Source organism: Elephas maximus, chromosome 1, assembly GCF_024166365.1.
Source record: "Elephas maximus indicus isolate mEleMax1 chromosome 1, mEleMax1 primary haplotype, whole genome shotgun sequence".
Classification (NCBI taxonomy): Eukaryota; Metazoa; Chordata; class Mammalia; order Proboscidea; family Elephantidae; genus Elephas; species Elephas maximus.
In genome coordinates, this window is record NC_064819.1 from 12,888,234 (window position 1) to 12,897,778 (window position 9,545).

At 38.6% G+C, this 9,545-nt stretch overlaps 1 non-coding gene across 1 annotated transcript; it reads right to left on the reverse strand.

Moving 5' to 3' along the window:
• Positions 1-341: 341 nt before the first annotated feature.
• On the reverse strand, positions 342-448 carry LOC126058085 (U6 spliceosomal RNA). The gene has a single exon (XR_007513090.1). It is a non-coding gene; the product is annotated as a U6 spliceosomal RNA (small nuclear RNA).
• Between the last annotated feature and the right edge of the window lie 9,097 nt (positions 449-9,545).

Here is a 9,545-nt window from a genome sequence, read left to right on the forward strand (position 1 = left end):
ATAGTTTGTCTCCTTTGTGGTTACCTTATTATTTACCCATATTTTTCTAAATTTAAACCTAACTTTTATTTCTTTGTATCACTGTATCTTCCTCTCCATATGGAAGGTGTATGATTACATTTCTTAGTCCCTCTTTATTATTTTAATGTTGTCTTCTTTTATATAATAACATCACTGTTACCCTGTTTTGAGCTTTTTTTTTTTTTTTTTTAATCATCTTGCTTTGTTTTTCTGAATTTCCCTGTCTGGGTTGACTACTGGTTGCTCTGCCCAGTGTTCTAGTCTTGGGCTGATACCTGATATTATTGATTTTCTAACCAAAGAACTCCCTTTAGTATTTCAAAAATATGGAACGCTTCATGAATTTGCGTGTCATCCTTGTTCAGGGGCCGTGCTGATCTTCTCTGTATCGTTCCAATTTTAGTATATGTGCTGCCAAAGCGAGCACAGTATGAGTTCTCCTTGTTGCTGTGTCTTAAGCACGGAGGCAGGCTGGTTCAAATTCTTTTTTAAATATTATAAGGTAGAAATAATCAATTCAAGAGGGAAAATTCGAGATTGTGGTTAGGGCTATGTGAATTATGTTTAAACCCAGATACGTAATGATTGATACCAAGGCCAAACAAGGGTTACATTCATGATTTTCAAACCTGCCTCAGCTGTTGCACAGGTTTCTCCATCCTAGCCTACTCCCTTGGCTCATCCTCAGTTGCTGTCTGTGACAAACCTTAAGAATTTAAAATGGGTTTGATAGCATCACAGGAAGTTCCCAGGTTATAAGCATCATTAAAAAAAAAAATGTGTATGAGAAAGAGTTTGGTTTTCAGGAGGATCTAGAAGGGTGGAACCCAGCTAGGGAATGTCAGCAGTAATACAAAAAGGGAGTGATGAAAGCTTCAACGCATGGTTTCTGAGGAAATAGCAAGGCAGGGTGAGCTTGAGGGAACTTGTAAAATCGTAATTGCCAGTGTGTTTGAGCAATTCCTGGCAATACCGGCTCAGGGATTCTGCACAATGAGTTTTTCAGGTGGAGGTCTCCAGCATCTCAGAAGTATTATGCCAAGACCTCCTTCATTCAGTCTAATGTTAGCTTTGGCTTGCTGATGCTCCATTTCAGTCCTTAGAAGGTCCTCTGTGAGTATACATTTCAGATAGTCCCTAGGTTACAAATGTCCAACTTACATACAACTCAGAGTTATGAACCAACCCCCACAAAGCCTATTAGATTAAAAATTTGAGGTACATACAATGGTTCATAATAACAAACAAGTACTACTTTTCTACATGCATCAAAACATTGTTATTATTACTGTATGATTATGTTAAAGATTTAGTGTATTGGAAATGTTTCTTTAATGTTTTTTGTGCATAGAAAGGTACACTACATACTAAGACAAACATTTGGCTGATGTTAGACACATACTAAACCTAATTGTCCCAACTGACATACAAATTCGACTTAAAGATAGATTGAGGAACGGAACTCATTCATCATCCAGGAACTGCCTGCATTTCTAAATATTAATGAATGCAAAATAAGAGAAGTTTTAAAGTTTGACCCTGCCTTCCCTTCTCCCCCAGGGTGGCTGAATCAGTACAGTAGAAAAGGAACACTGGGAAAGTTAAGATGGAAATAAAACAGAAGGCAAAGGGACTCCACAGGGAGGTTGTAGGCTGTGAAAAAAAATATTAATCAGCTTGGCTGTTGAGTGACAATGTGGTGGTCCTGTGATCACCAGCTGTCCCCTGCTGAATAAAGAGCTCCACCTGTCCAGGCACAAAATGCTCACTTTTCTTAAATTGGAGTAAGTACATATATATACGTATATAATAATTTTTTTTTTATACATATATATACACACATACACATATATAGCCCTGGTAGTGCAGTGGTTACGAGCTGGGCTGCTAATGAAAATGTCGGCAGTTCAAATCTACCAGCTGCTCCACGGAAACCCTATGGGGCAGTTCTACTCTATCCTGTAGGGTCACTGTGAATCAGAATCAACTCGAAAACAATGGGTTTGGTTTTTGGTTATATATATATATACATATAAAGCCAAAGAATATACGTATGTATGTATATGTGTTATATGTATTTTGCGTATATTTGTATGTGTGTGAATAAAACATTTGCCATTTCATATATTCTGTATATATATCTACACTCATTGCCATTGAGTAAGTTGGAGCTGACTCAGTGGCAATGGGTGTAGATATATATACAAATATAGGGACCCTATAGGACAAAGCAGAACTGCCCCATAGGGTTTCCAAGGAGCGCCTGGTAGATTTGAACTGCCAGCCTTTTGGTTAGCAGCTGGACTCTTAGCCACTATGCCACTAGAGTTTCCTAAATATATAGGACCAGGAAACATTTTGTTCTGTTACACGTAGCGTCACTATGAGTCAGAACTGTCTTGACAGCACCTAACAACAACAAATGTACATACATATGTATGTATGTGTGTGTGTATATATATGTATGTATGTACGTTTGTGTATCTATATAGAAGACATTTGCCATTTCAACACTTTTACATGTACAATTCAGTAACAATTATGTTCATCATGTTGTATACCGTCACAATGTTTTTCCATCACTCTTAACAGCAGCTAAGTGGACAAACACTTTTAAGCACCAGCACAGTACATGTCCCCAGCTGGATGTTCTACAGCGTGAACCCAAAATGATTCACATCCACCTCAGTATGGATGTCACATGTTGCTGACCTTTGGGTTAGCTCTTCCTTTGGGCTGTTTTGATTTTGTAAAAATTGCTTCTGTCTAGCAATGGACTGCTTTTCCAGATTTCCACCTTTTCACCTCCCTGCTGCATCCGTAAACTTAGGACATCAACTTTGGAAATTAGTGGGCCTCAAAATGTAATGCACATAAGAATCAGTTAATAAGCTTTTTCAAAATGCAGATTCTAGGGCCTATCTCCAAGGAGATGGTAACTTAGTAAGTCTGGGATGGGGCTCGGGACTTTGACTTTGACTCGGAAATCTGCATTTGACCAACATCCCAGGCAATACTGGTGTAGCTGGTCTCTGGATCATACATTGAGAAGCACTGCTAAATTGAACCCAGGAACATACGTTAATCCACGCCAAAAGCCAAACTCATAAACTAACATTTATCAAGAAGCCTTTGAGAGCATGACCCCATGTTTGTGCATGAGTCTTTGGGCCTATTTTTCCCAGGGCAGAAGCTGACACAAAGTCATGCTGGGAGATGCCTATGATCCCAGTGTAGGTTTATGGCAGGGACAGGTTTTCTCCTTGGGATGAGCACAGCAACATTGCACAATATTACTCCACCCTGGCATTTACTATTAGTCACCTTCATAAAAACCGACTGGGCAGACTCCAGTATTGTCAGGTTCCCTGACGAGTCTCCAGGGTGGATAGGCTCCTATGACTTCCTTCCCTCTCCCTTTAAAGGGCAAAAATGCAACCGAAGCCCAGAGCAGATGACTGAACAAAGATTCGAATTAACCTTGAGGTCGTACAAGTTTCTCTGTATTGTCCTGAAATTATCCAAAAGCCACTGAGGTTGTTGAGACCACTGATTCCTTCATCCTGTGGAGAAGGAGGAGGAAAATAATCACCACTACAGAAGTACCTCAGAAAAAAGGCCTGGTGATCTACTTCCAAAAAATCAGCCATCAAAAACCCCGTGGAGCACAGGTCTACTAGGACACACATGAGGTAACCACGAGTCAAAGTCGACCGGAAGGCAACTGATTTTCTCAACACTCACATTGAAAGGAAAAGGTCGTGAGTTGCTGAAAGATTTATTCTGGAAGGATATTTGACAACCTTGTTGTTTCTACGACCCTCCAGACTATGCCCCTACCCCCACCCTTAGTATCCTGGCACCCAGAAGGATGTCCTGAGAGGCACAGCGCCCAGACTTCTTGGTTTAGCTATTTGAGTTCCGCTTTCAGTCTCAGCTCATCCTTGTAAGCCTCATTGAAATTAGCCAAATCCAGCATCGCAGAAACAGATATGGGTTAAACAGTTACCATTACATTCCAATGCCAGTCTTCCCTCCTCCCCCAATGCATTTTCATCCTTACCCGCTGCAAGCTACTAACCCCTATCAGGTAGAGGTCCAGAGCTTATTTTGGGGGATCTCCTTGGAACCTCGCCCTCTTCCCCTTGCTGGCAACCATCCCCAATGGAAAGCCAGAGTCCTCTGTGGCCAGAATTAGTATTTTTCTTTGCCTTGTCTTGGCTAGAATTTTTGTTACCTTTGGTAACAGAAAAAATTTTCTTGCAGTTTCAGGAATTTCCCATGGCCAGAGAAGTCAGGGAAGTCCAGGGAACTCCAAGCAGCTAAGCACTGTGAGCCAAATAATTAGGACCTAGCTGACTAAGAGATTTAAGTTCATATATGCATTATATTTAAAATATATATATATATATCAAATCAATTAAGGATAATATTTAAAGTGTTTAATGCCAACCTGTCAACGCTCAACCATTTCAGGAGGTAGCATATGATCAAGAATTGATGACAGTGAAGTCCAAGCTGCACTCAAGGCACTGGCAAAAACAAGGCTCCAAGAATTGATGGAATACCAACTGAGATTTCTCAACAAATGGAAGCAACACTGAAAGCGCTCACTCATCTATGCTAAGAAATTTGGAAGACAGCTACCTCGCCAGCCAACTGGAAGAGACCCATATTTATGCCCATTCCATAGAAAGATGACCCAACAGAATGCAGAAATTATCAAACAATTATCATTAATATCACATGCACGTAGAATTTTGCAGAAGATAATTCAAAAATGGTTGCAGCAGTAAATTGACAGTGAACTGCCAGACATTCAAGCCAGGTTCAGAAGAGGACATGGAACAAGGGGTGTCATTGCTGATATCAGATGGATCTTGGCTGAAAACATGTTTACCTGTGTTTTATTGACTATGCAAAGGCGTTTTTACCTGTGTTTTATTGACTATGTTTAAAACCTGTGTTTTATTGACTATGCAAAGGCATTTGACTGTGTAGATCATAACAAATTATGGATAACATTATGAAGAATGGGAATTCCAGAACTCTTAATTGTACTCATGAGGAACCTGTCCATAGACCAAGAAACAGTCATTCAAACAAAACAAGGGGATATTGCAAGGTTTAAAATCAGGAAAGGTGTGCGTTGGGGTTTATCCTTTCACTATACTTATTCAATCTGTATGCTGAGCAAATAACCCAAGAAGCTGGACTATATGAAGAAGAACATGGCATCAGAATTGAAGAAAGACTCATTAACAACTTGTGATATGCAGATGACATAATGTTGCTTGCTGAAAGCAAAGAGAACTTGAAGCACTTACTAATGAAGATCAAAAAATACAGCCTTCAGTGTGGATTACACCTCAACATAAAGAAAAAAAAAATCCTCATAACTGGACCAATAAGCAACATCATGATAAATGGAGAAAAGATTGAAGTTGTCAAGGATTACATTTTACTTGGATCCACAATCAATGTCCATGGAAGCAGCAGCCAAGAAATCAAATGACTTATTGCATTGGGCAAATCTGCTGCAGGAGACATCTCTAAAGTGCTAAGAAGCAAAGATGTCACTTTGAGGACTCAGGTGCACCTGACCCAAGCCATGATATTTTCAATCACCTCATTATGCGTTCGAAAGCTGGACAATGAATAAGGAAGAACAAAGAATTGATGCCTTTGAATTATGGTGATGACAAAGAATATTGAATAGACCATGGACTGCCAGGAGAACAAAAAAATCTGTCTTGGAAAAAGTACAGTCAGAATGCTCCTTAGAAGTGAGGATGGCGAGACTTCATCTCACTTTGGACATGTTATCAGGAGGGACCAGTCCCTGGAGAAGGACATCATGCTTGGTAAAGTAGATAGTGAAAAAGAGGAAGACTCTCAACAAGATAGATTGTCACAGTGGCTGCAACAATGGGCTCAAGCATAACAACAATTATGAGGATAGTGCAGGACCAGGCAGTTTTTCATTCTGTTGTATATAGGATTGCTGTGAGTCAGAACCAACTTGACAGCACCTAAGAGCAACAACAACAACAACAACAGTGCAAACACTTAACCAATCACTAAATCGTATATTTAAATTTGTTGTTGCTGCTGCTGGTTGCTGTCAAGTTGATTCCAATTTATTGCCACCTCATGTGTGTCAAAGTAGAACTGAGCACCATAAGGTTTTTCAAACCTCTGCCCTTCAGAAGCAAATCACCAGGCGTATCTTCTGAGGTCGGAAACCCCGGTGGCACAGTGGTTAAGTGCTATGGCTGCTAACTAAAGGGTTGGCAGTTCGAATCCACCAGGCACTCTTTGGAAACTCTATGGGGCAGTTCTACTCTGTCCTATAGGGTCGCTATGAGACGGAATTGACTCGATGGCACTGGATTTTGGATCTTCTGAGGTGCACCTGGGTGGGTTCAAACTGTCAACCTTTTGACTAGTAGTCAAGTGCTTAATCGTTTGTACCAACTAGGGATCCTTATATGTTTAAATAGAATTTATAATATAGAGCGCAATATAGGGAAGCATAAACACCTGGGGACAATTAGATAAAACTTCTATTATGTTTTCAACTCCTCTCTAGTAGTATTTAATCCAATACTACTTGTTTTTCTCTAGAAATTAATAAAACTCCCTCCTGTGTCATGCAGCAACTTCTGAATCACCATCCTTGCCAACGTTAGACTGTTGTAATGGATAGAGGTGAGTTCCTGGAGAAGGATGGAGGTAGAACAGACATCCGTGGTTTCTGAAAGTCAGAACCAGTTTTTAAATCAAGGAAACACCAGCTTTATAGGTAAAAAGGGGAAATGATCACCTATATGATGACAATTATAGATACAATACAAACCCTTACATCCCAAAATTTATTTGCTCACCTCATGAATAAAATTTCACAATGGCATTTCTTCATAAAAAACCCTTACTCAAGTAGAAATGTAAATACCCATGGGGAGATTAAGGTGTTAGTCATTTGGACATTTTTGTGAAAGATTTGCAGGTTCTTTTCTAAGAGTAAATTTTCATAGATGACATAGGAAAAGGTAGGTGAGTACAGTCACACGTCAGGGTGCTAGAGAAGGTGTAGAAACCTGAGAGCCTGGGGGTATACTCACAGTTTGGGCCAGACCAATCCCTAAATTCAGACAGCCTAGTTAACAAATCTGGCATTTAGTGCCTTTACCAACAGAAGAACTATATACACAATAGGAATATTGTTCTTAGGACCAAGGAAAGGACAAACTTAACAACCATTTACCATTTCCTTCCACATGCCTTACTCTTTAGAGTTAGACTCCGTTTGCAAGATACCTGAAATTTGCTGCCTTTTCCCCATTTCTCTTGTCAAATCCCTTACATGAAACAGAGACCCACACTTATACAGTCAATGTATATTCAACAAAAACCAAACCCAAAGGCATCAATAAAATTTAATGGTGAAGGGAAGGTCTTTTTAGTAGTATTGGAACAACTAACTTTCTGTAAAGGAGAACAAAAGAACCTTGACCTCCTGACTCACACTACACACAACATATTGAAATTAACTTGAGGTAGATCATAGATTTAAATGTAAAAGCTAAAACCATAAAGCATCTAATAGGAAAATATATTCATGAACTTTGGAGTAGGCAAATATTTTTAAGACAGATCATAAGAAATAACCATAAAAGAAAATAAAAAATCTAAACTTCAGCTCATCAAAAAAAAAAAAAAAACATTATGAAAGTAAAAGGGTAAGCTACAGGTTGGAAGAAAATATTCAATATTCCAATATCCAGAATATGTGAAGAACTTTTCCAATATAAAAATATTTTTAAATTTTTGAAGATTAAAAACGGGCAAAAGACGTCAAGTGTATTCCAGCTCATAGCAACCATATAGGATGGAGTAGAGCTCCCCCGTGGGGTTTCCAAGGAGCTCCTGGTGGATTCAAACTGACACCTTTTTGGTTAGCAGCCATAGCGCTTAACCACTAGACTACCGGGGTTTCCACAAATTTACCATATTACCCAGCAAGTCCACTCCTAGGTATCTACCCAAGAGAAATAAAAACAATTGTCCACACACAGTCATGTAGTGAATGTTCGTAGCAGGATTATCCATAATAGCCAAAAAGTGGAAACAACTCAAATGTCCATCAACCGATGACTAGATAGATAAGATGTGGTATATCCACACAATGAAATACTATCAGGTAATGAAAAAAAAAAATTTTTTTTCTAATGAAAAGGTACAGAATATTGATACTTGCTACAACATGGATGAACACCAAAAACATTATCTAAGTGAAAAAAGTCATATGCAGAAGACCACATATTATACAAGTCCATTTTTATAAAATGTCCAGATAAGGTAAATCTAGAGAGTCAGTAAATAGTTTAGTAGTTGCCTAGGGCTGGGGTGGGAACAACGAGTAAGCAAACAGGCATTAGTTTTCTTTTAGGGGAGATGAAAATGTTCAAGAATTGGACTGTGGTGATGGTTGCATAAATCTGTAAATCTACTAGAAGTCATTGCATTGTACACACATACTTTAAAATAAGTGAATTTTGTGATATGGAAAATTATACCTCATTATAACTGTTAAAATAAGACAACAAAAAAAAGGGCAAAAGATTTTAGTGAACACTTCATAAAAGAAGATAACCAACAGTCAATAAACAAATGAAAATGTGCTAAAAGTTATAACTCTTCAGAGAAATGAAATTAGGACCACAGTGAATGCTGTGTAAACTTTCACCAAAAAACACAATAAAATATTATTTAAAAACACCAATGAAGAAAACTTCGAAGAGGACATCACCAAATAAATACCATTTACAATAGCCCCCAAGAAGATAAAATACTTAGGAATTTATGTAACCAGAGATGTAACAGACCTATACAAAGAAAACTACAAGACACTACTGCAAGAAACCAAAACAGACCTACATAAGTGGAAAAACATAACTTGCTCATGGATAGGAAGACTTAACACTGTGAAAATGTCTATTCTACCAAAAGTGATCTATAGATATAATGCAATGCTGATACAAATTCCAATGGCATTTCTTAATGAGATGGAGAAGCAAATCAACAACTTCATATGGAAAGGAAAGAGCCCCGGATTAGTAAAGCATTACTGAAGAACAAGGTGGAAGGCCTCACACTACCTGATCTTAGAACCTATTATACTGCCACAGTAGTCAAAACAGCCTGGTACTGGTACAACGACAGATACATAGGCCAATGGGACAGAATTGAGAATCCAGATGTAAACCCATCTACCTATGAGCAGCTGATATTTGACAAAGGCCCAAAATCAGTTAAATGGGGAAAAGACAGTCTCTTTAACAAATAGTGCTGGCATAACTGGATATCCATCTGCAAAAAAGTGAAACAAGACCCATACCTGACACCATGCACAAAAACTAACTCAGAATGGATCAAAGACCTAAATATAAAATCTAAAACAGTGAAGATCATGGAAGAAAATATAGGGACAATGTTAGGAGCCCTAATACATGGCATAAACA